Raw genomic sequence first — 16,993 nt, 5'->3', positions numbered from 1 at the left:
CATGATTCAAAGTTACTCCTATGATTGGTATGTGGTCTTGAGATTACTAAGGTACTTTGGAAATTTTTTAGCCTTTGCAGGTTTTTTTTCGTTTGCAGATAGTGTCAGTTCATACCGTCAGACTGGTTTTTCTAAAAAAATGGGGTTGATCTTGGCAGTTTTAACACCGGAAGCACTGGGGACTATGGATAACTGGACATCTGAGTTGGAACTATCGTTTTTACTTGGCATCAAGGCTACTGTAGCCGTTAGCATGGAAAAACCCACCGTTCTGGGTTACTAATGTTTATGAAAAGGGTTTTCTTGGTGCACTGAATTGGAAGGTAAGTATACGGCCGCTTGGCTTGACATTTGTATGGTAAGTACCCGATTTGGGCTTGGAAAGGGGGTACACCCCGGATGAGTATTTTATGCTACAACTGGTACTGTCGTTGGTATAATTGGGTATCATGCTGTTTGTCGCTGCTGCAATCTAGCAAAACCCTCTGTGTAAGGTGGCGTATTGAATTTTAAAAAAAAACCATATACTTTTTGGCCCTGTACAAGGTAAAGTAGCTTATTTTTTCTGATGAACCTTGGAGGGAATATGGTTCCGTGGCATTCTATGTATAGACCTGATCGGTATTATTTTGGATTATTCGAGGCAATGTAATACAATATTTGCATTCACTTTTAGTCGTCGTTTTTGGATTCTAAAAACAGATAGACGGGCTATGCCTCTACCTTTTGGCTAACTATGAGATAGAATTTTTTTAAAAAAAATTAGGAAGAATTGGACTCCATTTGAGAAAAAACAAAAACATTATCAGTTCTAAACTTAGAACATTCTTGATAAAAAGAATTTAGGCTTGTTTACTGATAAAACCTCATTAATTCGACAGAGTATAACTCAAGTAGTGTGTTTTTTGAAGGAATATACCACTTGGGGTAAAAAAAAAGGAGAAATCTGATACTTGGATTAGAAGAGATAATTAATACAAGAAGGTTCTCTTTGACTAGAAACACTGTGAACATATATATAAATGATTTTACTTTGGACTTAACTTGTAAAAGGTAAAAAAGTTTTGTAAGATGGACATGGATAACAATTGGTATAGTCCATTGATACCTGTAACACACATCCAAGGCTAACTGAATTGTTGTCTTGTTTGGATGGATGCAGGTAAGGACTCTATCTTATCTTGGAAGGTTTTTTTGACTTTGGCAAGCTGTCCTACACTGGATGGAACACTCACTTATGATTTGGGAAGTTCTTTTACTATATGCATATTGAAAGGGGATCTCTTTCCTACAAACATTGTACTTAAATGATTCTAATACTGAGTTGTTTTTGTGGTTATCTGTTCTTTGTTCCATTGCTAGCTGTTTTTTGAATGTAAAAGTTCAATTATGTCTTATTATCTAAGATTTAACAGCTACACACACACACACACACACACACACACACACACACACACACACACACACACACACACACAAAGAGAGACTACACATACATTTGTAAAATAAAAAACAAAAATCTAGAGATTTAAATATGTGGTAGTAGGGTTCTCTCCTTCATTTGATGGGTTACATATTACTAAACATAATGCCTTTCACAAAGTCCTCCCAATCATAGTAGAGCTTGGTTGACATGAAGAACCAACGCATGGAAGAATGTGCTGCTCTGCATTCAACTCTAGTTTCTCTTCTTCTTAGAGTCTTCTCCCTCCTAATAGCTCTTTCCCGCCCCCATCTTGCTCTATGAGGTGTCTCTGATAACCTACAAATTGGACGTTTTTTGTGAGTTTTTCCATATGTCAAAAGCATTGTGGAGGCTCTCCCTAGCGAGAAGAATACTAATGCTAGAGTGACATCTCAAAGAGGTAAAGTTTTCATTGCTTTTAATAATAATCCAATATTTCTATGATGCGTTCCCACATAATGACATTAAAGGTCTTAACATGGTGCCTAATACAACATTTAGTTCATACATGTCACCGACTATGAGCATGCCTTTTGTTTTTGCCCGACATAGCTTCACAACTATGTTAACATCTCCATATCGCACGCGTAATGTGTACTATCCTACACCAAGGCTTTTAATAATAATCCAATATTTCTATGATGCGTTCCCACATAATGACATTAAAGGTCTTAACATGGTGCCTAATACAACATTTAGTTCATACATGTCACCGACTATGAGCATGCCTTTTGTTTTTGCCCCACATAGCTTCACAACTATGTTAACATCTCCATATCGCACGCGTAATGTGTACTATCCTACACCAAGGCTAGCAAGCGCTCAATTGTGCTCTAGCCAGACACAACATTCCCAATTGCATGTTGAAACACAAGAGTCCAACCAACATGGATTGGAGCTACAAGTGGGATTGCGCGTCTCATAAACACAAGCATAATAATCATGAAAGAAAAGGGCGCTAGTGAAGATAGTGATAAACCTCAAAGTAAAGCTTTAAGAAGGGGAATAATGCAAGGAGAGTTGCAACAACAAAGACAACCACTCAAGATGAAGGGGAGAACAAGAAGGCTTCATATTGGAAGGATCATTGGGTTGATAGAATTTTCCATATTCATGCCAGGGGGTGGGGTGTAAATAACCAATTCAACCAACCACAAAATGAAGGCATCAAACTTCAAGGGAGGATTGCAACCCAATTAGTATGGGGCAGTTAGCTATCGGTTGTGTTTAGAAGTTTTGAGTATTTTGAGTGTAAAGTGGTTGTCTAGGGTTGGGTTTAATGTGAAACGTATACCTTTGTTGCAATAGATTACGTCTATAATGTATTGTTTTGAATATAACATTCTAAGAGAGAGAGAGAGAGAGAGAGAGAGAGAGAGAGAGAGTTGGAGAGAGATTTTTCGACTTTACTAATAATAAACAAAATTGATTCCATAAATAACAATCCTTTAAATAAAATAAGATTTCTTTTATTAATAATAAACAAAAATGATTCCATAGGTAACAATCATTTAAATTAAATAAGATTTCTTTTGTTTAGATAATAGTATTTGTTCAAAGAAGAAGGATTTTTGAAAAAAACATTGTATCCATTTGGAGTAATTGATTGAAATTTCTTAATATAAATTTTTTCTAAGTGATTTGCTTTGTCCTTTATTGTTGTTGAATCTATAATTTCGATCGTGAACTTTTTGTAGAATGGCTTGTATCTGTTAATATTAGTTATCATCAATTTAGTGGGTTGTTTTTTTATGTTGCAAGATCCTTCTTTTTAGATTATTTGTTTGTCCAATATTTTTTATTATTTTTATTATATATTATAATTTATAGATAAAAATCTTACTTTTATTTTTTGGAGTTGTTGATTTTCAAAGAGACTTTGTTTTTGTAAAAAATTTGACAATTACAGTCTATTCAAGTGATTTTGTAAGGACTTTTATGAGTTTTAAAAAATATATAAGAGGTATTTAAAATCTATTTAAATATTTTGAAATGTAGATTGTCATTTTAAAGTAAGCAATGGATTCACATTTGGGTGGGAAGAGAGAGAGAGAGAGAGAGAGAGAGAGAGAGAGAGAGAGAGAGAGAGAGAGTTTGAGAGAGAAATGTGAGAATATATTATTCTACTTTATGTTGATATTTCATAAAAAATTATATACTGAATTTCTTGGTATTTGAGTAAAATATGAATTTTTGAAGTAATGATTGTACCTTGATTGGTGGATGGAATATCTGTAGGTATTGAAGTTGTTTGCGAAGATGATTCTCCTTTATTAGCTATATTCATATCTATAAATAATGTAATTTAATTTTATTTTTAGTTTGAAGAATTTTATGATTTATAAATAGAGAATGAATTATTATTTTGTACCAGTGTTTTGATTCATAGTAATGAAAAATTTGCAAGTAGTGCCATATTGTCTTCTTGCAAAGTCCATATCTAGTGATGCTATAATGCTCTCCAAAGTGATGCTGTTTAGTCGCTCGCGTACTCTTTTAGAATGATTGAGGCTAGTCTAGTATCAAGAGTTTGTAAAGAGTCTAATGGAATATTGTAGCCAAAATGCAATAAATTCATAGCATATGTTGAAATTCCATTGGTGTGTTTATCTAATAAAGCTTGTGCTTCATATCGCTCAAGCATTATATCTTCATCTGGTAAATCTTCTTTGAATATCTTAAGAATTCATATTGTTAGACTTGCAAAGTAAGTGTTGTTGAATTAGCTATATTTGAAATTATGAACAATATAAGGGAACAAGAGATCAGTCATGTGGGCTGATATGGAAGTATCAATTGCCTCCTAATGTGTGGGTAGTTGACCATGAGATACTATGCCAACATTAGTTTTTGTGGAGCTATGCGCACTCATTGGGAAGCACTCTAGCTGTTCTAGCCTATGGATCAATACACTTGTGTTATTGTTCTTTTTGGGCAACGGGTGCAAGTTGGAGAAGGGTACCATTGGTGTGCAGGGCGAGGAAGGGCTCACGGCATGAATATAGATCAAAAGGGGGAATCCTTGCATTTCAAGGTTGCAAAGCTTGCTCAAAAGGTTTCCAAATGGCAAGGAGAGAACATGTGTGCAGAGAAGGGACAACTTGGAACATGTTGATTGCAGGATGTCAACATGATTGTGGCAAAGAAGCGGGTTGTTTTCAGCATGAGCAAAGCAAAGACCAAATTTTTTATGCAATCACATATGATTGTGCTATGAAGCTTGTGGCCTTGTACAAAACATTGACATGGGTTGGTTAATGCACATTGAAGTTGCTACTTAGGGCTATTGTAGAGATATGATTGCTCGGTGGTGCTTTGGTCGCCATACATGCAAAGTACAAAATCCTTGTGAAAGAATAAAAAGTTTACTGTGAGATTTCTGTCCAATGTTGTCGCTTGGAGCACCTTGATTGTGGGATATGCCCAACATTTTCGTGGCAAGACAATTCTGGGCTCTTTCTAAGAGATGCTACATAGGGATTTCTTTCAAGACAAAGCCTCTTGAAATGCACCATAAAGGAGGACATATAGGAGATAATTCCCAACAAGGGCTGGCTCATAGGTAGGGATTGTTGCAAAAATGCATCATGCTTGATGGTGGTGTCTTGGTCGACATGTATGGCAAATGCGATGTCCTCGCTAAAGCCCAAAATGTTCTTTGTACACTTCCTGTCCAAAATGTCATCATTTGAGCACAATGATTGCAAGACCTACAAAATCTGGGTGGAACAAGAAATCTCTGGGCTAATTAAGCGGATACAAAGCTAGGGTTTCTTTCCAAGTGAGCCTCTAGGAATACACAAATAGGAGGGTATGCCTAGCAAGGGATAGCTAGTACTCGAGGGTACTGCAAAAATATCTCTTTTTAGGTAATGCTTTGGTCAACAAGTATGCCAAATGGGGAAACCTCACAAAAATACAAATGTTCTTCATGAGCTTCTTTTTTGGGACATCGTCAGTTCAAACAGGCTGATTGCAAAATTTGCTCAACTCAGCTGTCGAAAGGAAGCTTTGGGCTATTTTTGATGAATGGTGTCTTGGTCGACATGTATGGCAAATGCAATGTCCTCACGAAAGCACAAAATGTTCTTCTTACGCTTCCTGTCCAAAATGTCATCATTTGAGCACAACAATTGCAAGAACTACAAAATATGGGTGGAACAAGAAAGATCTGGGCTATTTAAGCAGATACATAGCTAGGGTTTTGTTCCAAGTGAGCCTCTAGGAATACACAAATAGGAGGGTATGCCTAGCAAGGGATAGCTAGTACTCAAGGGTACTACAAAAATATCTCTTTTTAGGTAGTGCTTTGGTCAACAGGTATGCCAAATGGGGCAACCTCACAAAAATAAAAAATGTTCTTCATGAGCTTCTTTTCTGGGACATCGTCAATTCAAACAGGCTGATTGCAAAATCTACTCAACTTAGCTGTCGAAAGCAAGCTTTAGGCTATTTTTAATGAATGCAAATGAGACTTTTCGGTCAATTGAAGTCTCTTAGAATACATCTATAAGAGGATATGCCCACTGATGACTGGCTTGTAGTCAGGGGCTATTGCAAATTGTCTTTCTTGGTGGTTCTTTGGTCGACATGTATGCTAAATGCAACGTATTCTCAAAGGCTCAAAATGCTCTTCTTGATTATCCTATCAAGAATGCCATCACTTGGAATGTGTTGATTGTAGGAAATGGCCAACATCATTATGGAAAAGAAGTTTAAAATAAGCCTCTTAAAATGCACTTATTAGGAGGATATGGTTGGCTTGTAGTCAGTCCTTGCTGGGCACTTATTAGGAGGATATGATCAGCAAGGGCTAGTTTGTAGTCAGGTGTTATTGCAGAAACATGTTTTGCTTGGTGGTCCTTTGATCAACATGTATGCCAAAAGCACAATATGCTCTTAATGAGCTTCCTATCTTGGATGTTGTCCCTTATAGTGTGTTGACTATAGGATAAGCCCAACTTAGCTATGACTCAAAAGCTCCTAGATGTTCTAAGCAGATCCTAACTGGGAGTTCCTCGTGAGGCGAAGCCTCTTAAAATGCACAAAGGATATTCTTGACAAGGGCTACTCAAAGTCAGGGGCTGTTGCAAAAACACGTCTTAATAGGCGATGCCTTGGTTGACATGTATGTCGAATGCCGCATCCTCATGAATATGGATCACAAAAGCATGAGTAGTTATTAATGTCCTTACCATTTAGGATGTCATCTTTTAGACTATATTCATTGTAGGTTATGCTCAACAAGGGCAAAGTCAGAATGTATGGACAGAAGGGGCTTACCTTTGTGGATGCCTGTACTGATGTATTGTATGCATGTATAGCAAATGGTAGCACTTCATCCCAATTGTGGTGTAAGGGATCTACAAAGGATGCTATGACCTGTTTTATAGTGTAATTGAGTCTTTTGATCAACCCATTTGTCTGTGGGTGATATGGAGATGTGAACAGCTATCGGATTCCCAAAGTCGGGGACAAAACTTGCAACACTTCACTTATGAACTATGTGCCTTGGTCTGAGAGAAGTTGCAATGGGCATCCATGATTGAAAATCACCTTTTTTAGTAAAGCAACAGCTATAGTGGAAGCACTAGCATCGGGAAGGGCGAGAGCCGGCCTCACACAACCTAGCTAGATATTTTGTAATTACTTGAGGTTGATGTAGGGAATGGACCCATTAAATCCCAGCCAACCAGTTTGAATGGTTCATTTACGACAATTGGAGACAAGTGCCCCACCTGTTTGTGAAGGTGATTTGATGCTTTGACAAATTCCTCATTGTTGTAAGAATTGTGAGACTACTTGTCTCATTTTTTGCCAATAATAATGTAATCTGAGTTTCTATAATACCTTATGAAAGCCCAAATGGCATGATTGAGGATGTGCAAGTAGAACTACATGATTGAGGATGTGCAAGTAGAACTACATGTAGATGAGTTGTAGAGCTTTGGGTAACACAACCTAGTGTTGTTGGCTAGGAGTTATGTAGAAAACCACATTGTCGATGAGAATGAAATGACGTTGTTGCATTGTTGGAAAAGGAGATTTATCAAGCTGATAAGATCCTCGACTTCCTCCTAACGACCTGCATTCAATTCAAGTCAAGCCAACTAAAGCTGGTGCAATAGATTGGTTGTTTTACATGCAACAACACCAACCTCTTCTTTGACATACACTGATTAATAACCTACAGCAAGCTCAAAGTAACATTCAGCTGGAATAAGATGTTAAGGCCTCCTCTCAAATGTGCTAGTGCTATTTTTGATAAAAAAAGTGGCACAGCCTGGTTAGCAAATCCAACACCACACCCATGGGGAATTCGACTAATGATCAGCATTAGCAAATCTTGGCAACTCCATTCAACAAAACTCCAGCATCAAACAAGAGACCACACCCACAAGCATAGTCACTTTGAGTCCATATTGCCTTGTCGTAGTGGATGCAAAGAATGTTGCAATGAGAGTAACTACATAAAGGGACAATGTGAGAAGCTGTAACATCTGGTTGTCGTAATCACAGTATGGGGAGAATGTTGAAGAATTTTCCTTCTTCCTCAGCACCTTGGGAAAGAACTTCACCAAAAATTCATCCATGGATGTCACACCACCAAAAACTCCGACATCGCAGCCAAACATAAGTCCACCGCTTGCAGCAATGATACAAGTCATGACAACAAATGGTCATTTTGGCTTCATATTTAGAAGCTCGGGCTCCGGCTGAAGCAGCCATGAAATATCCGCCTTCTGTGTCTATGTTTTCCATGGTTGTGGGCATAAAAGTGAGTTGTTTGATGAAAAGGCGGCATGCGATAGGTGTGATCCGCAACTTGAGCAGGCGGTAGAGACTCTCCAGGTTTTACAAGTATTGATGGAGCATATGTGGGAAGATGAGGCTGGAGGAGGGTTGGGCTTGCATCATGTATGATTCAGGTGGGCTCAATGAGGGCCATGTAGAGTCGGAGACTATGGATTCAGAAGGGATTGGAGTATGGCCGGCCTTAGATGCGATTGTGGGCCAGCGTGGGGATGATGCTATGCCAGTGACGATAGGGTATAATCAGCCTTGCTTCATGCAGGAGTGGGGTGGACTCGGTGAGGGCCATGTAGAGCCTGAGAGTTTGGATTCAGAGATGATTGGGGTGTGGCCGATCTCAGATGCGCTTGTAGGTTAGTGCGTAGGCGCAAGAGCCCATGGACAGACGTTGAGTTCTGTAGGCGAGGAGGTGCGCCTACAGTCGAGTATGGCTGCCGACCACTTGTTGTGGAGATGGTTTGCAATGATGTACATGTAGAGTCGGGCGAGGATCAGCCCACTATCCTAGATGAGTTGAGAGAGCTCGATGTAGTCTTTGCAAAGACTGAGCCTTTTGCTTTGGAGTCGGTTGACGCACCTCACCTAGAGGTTAGTATGCATGCCTCCGAGGAGGATCTTGCAGATGAGTTGATAGTCCAGCGGGCGTTTCTGGTGGTTGTTCAGAGGGATGTTGTGAGACATGATGCATTGGACTCAAGGGCTAAGATACAGTCAGATCGTGATTCGTTTATGAGATTAGACCCGCCAGCCTTCTTCTACCACACGGGCGGACTGCGAGAGCCATCCGAACCAGTGCTCATGCTTGGGTGTGCGGATCAGCCCATTATATTATCTCTTCGCGAGGGGTTATAGGATGTGTATGCAAGTTCGAATGCGTTGTATGCATGGACAGGACGAGCTTTGCGGTCTATGTATGAGTTGATGAGATGCAGTCAAATGTCATGGCGGAAGGATTGCCTACCTTCCTTGCGGGAGCACTTGCTGCATATGTTTGTGTTATATTAACTAATATCTAATTCTCCTAAATGATTTTCTCATGTTAAACTGATCATTTAATATGGGAAAGTTCCAGGGGAGAAAAATCTAGAATATTGGTAAAGCTGGCAGATCGGCCACAGTAGGGATCCAAAGGAGAGAAAATAGGGATCCAAAGGGGGGCCCATCTGCAAAAGAGCAATGTGCAACAATGGGCTCAAAAGACCCTTCCAAAATGCTAAGGTTCCAAAATTCAAAGGTTATGTCCAATGCTCAAAAGCTTAGGAAATTGGATGCTTTGTGTGTGTCCCCAAAAGTCTTCATGACTCCTACATAGGAGGGGGCGAGCCCAAGAAGTAGGGGATGAGAGAGAAACACACACACACACACACACACACACACACACACACACACACACACACACACTCACAAGCTTCCTTTGTACACAAGGGGAAAAAGGGACACATGTCAGCTCCCTAAGCCATGCCCACAAGGTGTACTCAAATCCTATTGGATGGCCTTGGAGGTGGACCAACAAGAATTAGGCTACAGTAAATCTAGTTTAATGAATTTAAAAACACTTAATAAAAGAACCAATAGGAATTAAGCTCTCTAGAAGACTATTGGACAGTCTTCCAAGGGGTCCAATGAGCATTCAGCAACCCAATGGCTTGCCTGATTACTATTGTCCAGGAGACAAAGGGGTCCAATGAGAGTTTAATTGCATTATCTAATTACCTAAAGCTCTCACAAAAGAGACAGGGGGACACATGTCAAAAGGATATCACTTATGCTCTTGAAATTCCATTGGCTAAGCCTGGGGAGGTCCAATAGGGCTGCAGCATGAGAAAATAGCAAGAGGGGTCGACCAAGAGAGAGAGGGGGCTGGATTTTACAAGGCATTATCACTTACACACTGACACTAGTCCATGTGTGGAGTAAGAAGACTCTCTCTCCCCTTCTCAAGCTTTAATGGAAAGCTTATCACCTACTCCAAGCTTGGAGAAGGGAGGCCTACACCAACAACTCTTGGCTTTGTGATGCAAATCCAACCAAGATCCAAGCTTCAATGCATGCTCATCTCCTCTACCATGCTAATTACTAAGCAAAGCTATGCTAATATGAGTGATTATGTAAGGAGATGTACATCTTTCTCGTAAGACTACTCCTTCTTCCTCTCAATCTACTCTCACACCCTGCTAGCTCTCACTGAAGGAGTACGAGCGGAAGTGCGACGCGAGAGAGAGTGCGAGAAGAAGAGCACGACGATATGGTGAACTCGCTCTAATGTAATGTGTAGAGCATAGTGAGTTCTTATTAGGTTTTTATAAAAGAATATGTGTACATACATGGCGCCCAGTTACCTGGGCGACCACATTGGGCTTTATACCCCAACAACCTCCCACTTAAAGTCCAATGTGGTACTTTAAGTGTGAGAGAAGATACTATACAAGCTAATATACAAGAGATGTAGAGAAGTGATGTACTACCCTACACCTAACTGCTTGTGAAAATGCGCAAAGCTCTCTGAGGGAAGTCCTTTTGTAAGTAGATCAGCAGGATTTTCTGTGGTGTGAACTTTGACAAGCTGAAGTTGCTTATCCTCGAGCATTTCCCTGATGAAATGATACTTCACATCCACATGCTTTGTCTTTGAGTGATAAACTGGATTGCGAGACAATTGTATAGCACTTTGACTATCACAATATAACACAGGCATCTCTTCTTTGATTCCCAAATCTGTTACTAGTCGATTAAGCCAAATTGATTCTTTGCATGCCTCTAATGATGCAACATATTCAGCCTCTGTAGTAGACTGAGTAACACAATCTTGTAATCTAGAACGCCATGATACTGCTCCACCAGCCAATGTAAAGACATACCCTGACGTAGACCTTCGGTTGTCTAAGTCACCTGCATAATCTGAGTCTGTAAAACCCTTTACACTTAGCTCCTGACTCCCATAGCATATACGCATACTCTTTGTAGCTTTCAGGTATCTCAATATTCCTTTCACTGCCTCCCAATGTTTCTTGCCTGGGTTTGACATGTATCGACTTACTACTCCCACTGCAAATGCAATGTCTGGGCGAGTAGCAATCATTGCATACATCAAACTACCCACTGCAGACGCATATGGAATCTTATCCATTTCAGCCTGTTCTTCCTCAGACACAGGACAATCTTGTTTGCTAAGTTTCACATATGGTGGCAATGGAACACTCAATGCCTTTCCCTTCTCCATATTGAAACGTTGCAAAACCTTGTCAATATACTCTGTTTGAGATAACCAAATCAACTTCTTTGATCTGTCTCTCTCAATGCGCATACCAAGTATATGACTTGCCTCACCCATGTCTTTCATGTCAAACGATTTTGCCATCTTTGACTTCAAAGCTGAAATTTCTTCCAAGTGCTTGCCAGCAATCAACATGTCATCCACATACAAAATAAGGATCAGCCAACTGCCATCCTTAGCCTTCTTTGTATATAGACAGTGATCGAACTCACTACGTTTGTAGCCTTGAGAAAGCATAAACTTGTGGAATTTATGGTACCATGCCCTCGGTGATTGTTTTAAGCCATAAAGACTCTTTAACAACTGGCATACCCAATCTTCCTTGCCTTTCTCAACAAACCCTTCTGGCTGCTGCATGTAAATTTCCACATCTAAATCACCATGCAAGAACGCTGTCTTGACATCCATTTGGTGCAACACCAAATCTAATATGGCAACCAATGCAAGAAAGCATCTCAATGTAGTCATCTTGACCACCGGAGAGAAGACTTCATCAAAGTCAATGCCTTGTTCTTGCTTAAAGCCCTTGGCAACAAGCCTTGCTTTGTACTTTGGCTGACTATCATGAGCGGTGATCTTATACCTGTAAACCCATTTACAAGGTAGAGCCTTTTTGCCCATGGTAATTTAACTAGCTTCCATGTCTGGTTTTTATGCAGAGCTGTCATCTCTGACTGCATGGCCAATTGCCAATTCCCGGAGTCCTTCATTTGCACTGCTTCCTTGTAACATGAAGGCTCATTGCAATCAGTCAACATGACATAGTTCATAGATGGAACAAACCTATCAGGAGGTCGCGTGACACGTCCAGATCTACGCACAATAGGTGGCTCAGGCTCAGCCACAACCTGTGGTTCCACTCTATCCTGTCCTTGCTCCTCTTGAGCCCTGACATTTTGTCTTGCACGTGCAGGTCCATCTTCTTGGAAGACAACTCTTCTAATCTCCTCAACCCTCTCTGGTTTAGAATGATATTTGGATTCATTAAAGTGAACATCATTGCTGCGGACAACCTTTCTGGATTCGGGATCCCAAAGTCTGTACCCCATCTCACCAGAATTACCATAGCCTAGAAAGATGCACTTTCTACTCTTTGGCTCAAGTTTGTTCCTAAATTCCTTTGGAACGTGAGTATATGCCTCACAGCCAAAGACTCTGAGATGCTTGTATGAGGGCATTTTGCCTGACCATACCATCTCTGGCACTGAATCCTTCTGCAAAACCTTGCTAGGAGATCTATTTACAAGATGAACAGCTGTTGATACAGCTTCAGCCCAAAACCCATTTGGCAGCTGTGCATTAGACAACATACTTCTGACCTTCTCTTGTATGGTCCTATTCATCCTCTCAGCAACACCATTTTGAGGAGGATTGTAAGGAGCAGTAAGTTCACGTTTTATACCTTTTGACTCACAAAAGTCCTGAAAGGCCTTTGAAACATACTCTCCACCATTGTCAGTGCGTAAGCATTTAAGCTTCTTGCCACTCTGATTCTCCACAAGTGTCACAAACGTTTTGAAAACACTAAACGCTTCATCCTTGTGCTTGAGAAAGTAAACCCATACTTTCCTCGAGTAATCATCTATAAATGTCATAAAGTAAGAAGCTCCCCCTAGAGATAGGTTAGGCATAGGTCCACACAAATCACTATGAACAAGTGCCAATTGTGTATCTCTTCTACTGCTTCTATGCTTATGTGGCTGCTGTGTTTGCTTACCATACAGACAATGTTCACAGAATTCAAAATCATTAAATGAAAAGCCAGGCAAATAACCAGAACGAGACAAGATTTCCATTCCCTTCTTGGACATATGTCCTAACCGGCTATGCCACAAAGAAACGTTCGGCTGCTCGGTTACATTGATTACATTTTTAGAGACATTTGATACATAAATCATGTAAAGTCCTCCAGACTTTACTCCATGTGCTACTGTCATAGAACCCTTGGATATCTTCCACATGTTCTGTCCAAAAGTGGTGACGTAGCCAGCATCATCAAGTAAACCTGTGCTGATCAAGCTCTTTGTAATTGCGGGAACATGTCTCACATTCTTCAGCGTGAAAGAAGAGCCATTCTGAAACTTCAATTGAACATCTCCAACACCTAAGATCTCACATGTCTGCCCATTGCCTAGCCGAACATGATCTTTAGTGGTCACATAAGAGGTAAACCACTCCTTGTTTGGAGACACATGAAGTGATGCCCCTGAGTCTATAATCCAGTCACTCAGTGCATTTCCATCAGATGCTGTAAGAAGAGCTGAGTCCATTGTATTCTTCAAGAAGTAGATGTCTCCTGACACTAGACTGTCATCCTCTGCAACAGTGTTTGTCACATTTATTTCTTGAATCTTCACTGAGGACTTGTTCTTCTCACCATGGTCTTCAGCTTTCTCTTTGCCTTTTTTTGCTTTCCATTCTCTGCAGTCTCTTTTCATGTGACCCTTCTTGCCACAATGGTAGCATTCTATGTCACTCTTGCCTTTAGCACTGCGGGACTTGCTACGAGACGGATTCCTCTTTCCACCTTTGTAATTTTCTTTGGTCCTTCCCCTGACAACTAAGGCTGTTCCTTTGCCTTTGTCCACTGTCTTTCTATTGGTGTCTTCAGTAAGCAGACTTCCTTCTACACCTGCTATGTTCAAACCATATGGAGGTGCAGAATTACTCAAAGCTGTGCGAAAAGTGTCCCAACTATCCGGCAAGGTGATCAACAGGAACATAGCTCTAACAGGTTCATCAAACTTGACACCTTGAGCTGACAACTGACTATAGATTGTGTTGAATTCATTCAGATGATTGGACATAGGTGTCCCTTCTTTCATCTTCAAGTCAACAAGCTTCTTAAGCCAGTATACCTGTGAGGCTGCACTCTACTTCTCATAAAGATCACTCAGCTTTAACCATGCTTGATAAGCCGACATCTCGTCTGCTACATTGAAGTAAACGTTTTTTGCCAAAGTCAGCATAATGGTAGAAAGTGCCAATTCATCCATTTCGCTCCATTCATCTTCGTCCATATCTTCTGGTTTTATCCCCTTGAACTTTATAGGTTTTATCTGCTTCTTTTGTACCAACACGTGCCAAATCTGCTTCTTCCACAATGGGAAATTGGTTCCATATAGCTTCTTGATATTGTAAAAAGCAGTGTCCTGTGATCCAGCCATAGCTACGCTTCACAATGGTTTACTTTCCTGGGAAAAATTCGGCAGAGTTTCCCCTATAAACTGACCTCTGAACCAATATCAACCTGTCAAATGAACCAAAAAAACTTCAGATTCTGCATAAATTTCGGTAGAGTCTCCTTTGTAAAATGGCTCTGGTGTACTAAAAAACAGACCAAAAAACAGCTCAAAAAACACTGTCTCTCTAACACTGTAAGCTGCGGGTAAACCTATCCTGCACCTGTACTGTCTCTGTCCTGTCACTGTCCTGTAAGCATAGACTGTGACAATGCCTCAACAACAATAAAGCAAAGCTGCAATCCCAACTGTCTATCTCACAGTCAATACATCCTAGCTGCCTATCTAAGGGTGCTCGAGGGATCGCTCCAAGACCTGTATCACCGAAAGGATCTCAACATTCGAGAATCCCCCAGCTCAATAAAACCTCACTCGACCCTCAACAAAGGCTGCAGTAAATCTGACAGTACATAGACTTCCCACAAAGTCATACATCCACAAATTTCCCAATGTATGCTGTAACCGCTGCGGCGGTTGTTTGCTGCGTGACTCACAGCCAGCAAGCCCTCAACAGACTTACATCATCTCTGACAATACATCCCATGTGGAAGTACCTGCAATGTCAGGATGAAATCTGGAATATCAAGCAGCAAACACAAGCTACCTGATGAACTAGTGGATGTCGCCTACAGGCTGTGTGTAGATGCGTCCGTGTCGTATGTGACACGCCTCCAAGAATTGTGAGCCGTCCTTCGATTTGTAGACAACCACAAATCAACACTCTGGGAGTGTCGATATTCTCAGCACCTGCAGTCGGATCTGCACCCGCTGAGACCACGTAGTCGAAAATGGCCTGCGTAGACCTTTGTCAAAGCCGAACGGTGGTCGAGATGACCTCATATTTGGGGCCGTGTCTTCGTCTGTCGAATTTCACTCCAATCTGAGCTGGTGACTCTAGGCTCCTGCAGTGCTGCCCCGAGCCTCGATCTGAGCTCTGATACCAGTTAAAGGAGTACGAGCGGAATTGCGACGCGAGAGAGTGCGCGAGAAGAAGAGCACGAAGCTATGGTGAACTCGCTCTAATGTAATGTGTAGAGCATAGTGAGTTCTTATTAGGTTTTTACAAAAGAATATGTGTACATACCTGGCGGCCCGCCCACTTACCTGGGCGACCACATTGGGCTTTATACCCCAACACTCACCATCTTCGAAGGTGTGTGAGCTCTTGGGTTTGAGACCCTGAGGGAATTGATGTTGTGTTTAATAAGTGTTTTGCTTAGTGCTTAAAGTTTTCATCTTCCTTGCACTAGCTAGTATTGAAGGAACACAAAGAATTGTATTGTAAAATGTCTCTCTTGATGGGAGAAACCATAATACAAAGCCTTTTGGAGGGGGGACCGGCTCCATTCAAATCCGGTCCTCAATTGTTGTCAATAGCTTAATTTTTCTCTTTTTTGAAGTATTGTTCATGCTATCTAACTAGGTGTTATACTTTTTGTTGCTCTCTCCACCCAAGCACTCTTGTTATTCTCATTAGGAATTATTCTAACGAAATGCTCACTATGTTCATGCTATTTTCCGCTACACACAAGTTACTAGGCCATTAAATGTTACATTGGTATCAGAGCACAAGGTTTCTCTTTTCTTGCTCAAGAAGGGAGGTCCTCAAGATAGCTATAAATGGTCGGTATTATTAATTGCATGTGAGTAAGTAGAATAGGGATTTTTCAGCCTTGCCGTGCGTCTATCTTCATGCAGATAACGGGGCATCACCATCGAGAGCTATGGTCTTAATAGTGGAGTCCTACGGGGCTTCACTATTGAGCTATTAGAAGCTTGACAGGAGTCGGTGCTATTTTGGTGTTGAACGACCCTCTCTTCTATTCCTTGCAATTAATGGTATTCGAGCCACGGGTACAGTAGCTTGAATGCTTTTTCTAAAAGGGTAAAGAGGAGTAGCAATTAGGGCTTGAAGTGTCAAAGTACACATAAAAAGTTTACACCTAAAAGTTGTTAGAATGGCTGACAATAGTAAAGAGAGTGAAATTAATGTTGATAACTTTGATTTTGCTAATGAGCAGGCTATTAATGATGCCCCTATGCTTGTTAACTACCTTGTTTCTGTTGGGGTATAGGCGCCTGTGCCTTGCCCAGCCGCCCAGAGTCTGGGCGCCCACTGACTTGTATACCTTATACATAGCATAAGTGTATAGGGGGCTGCTCACTCTTTGAGTCTCCCCACCCATATCTGTGTGTCGC

This window comes from Adiantum capillus-veneris, chromosome 2, assembly GCF_014529385.1.
Source record: "Adiantum capillus-veneris isolate H3 chromosome 2, ASM1452938v2, whole genome shotgun sequence".
Taxonomy (NCBI): Eukaryota; Viridiplantae; Streptophyta; class Polypodiopsida; order Polypodiales; family Pteridaceae; genus Adiantum; species Adiantum capillus-veneris.
The sequence above is the reverse complement of the archived record's forward strand: the minus strand, read 5'-3'. Positions refer to the sequence as shown.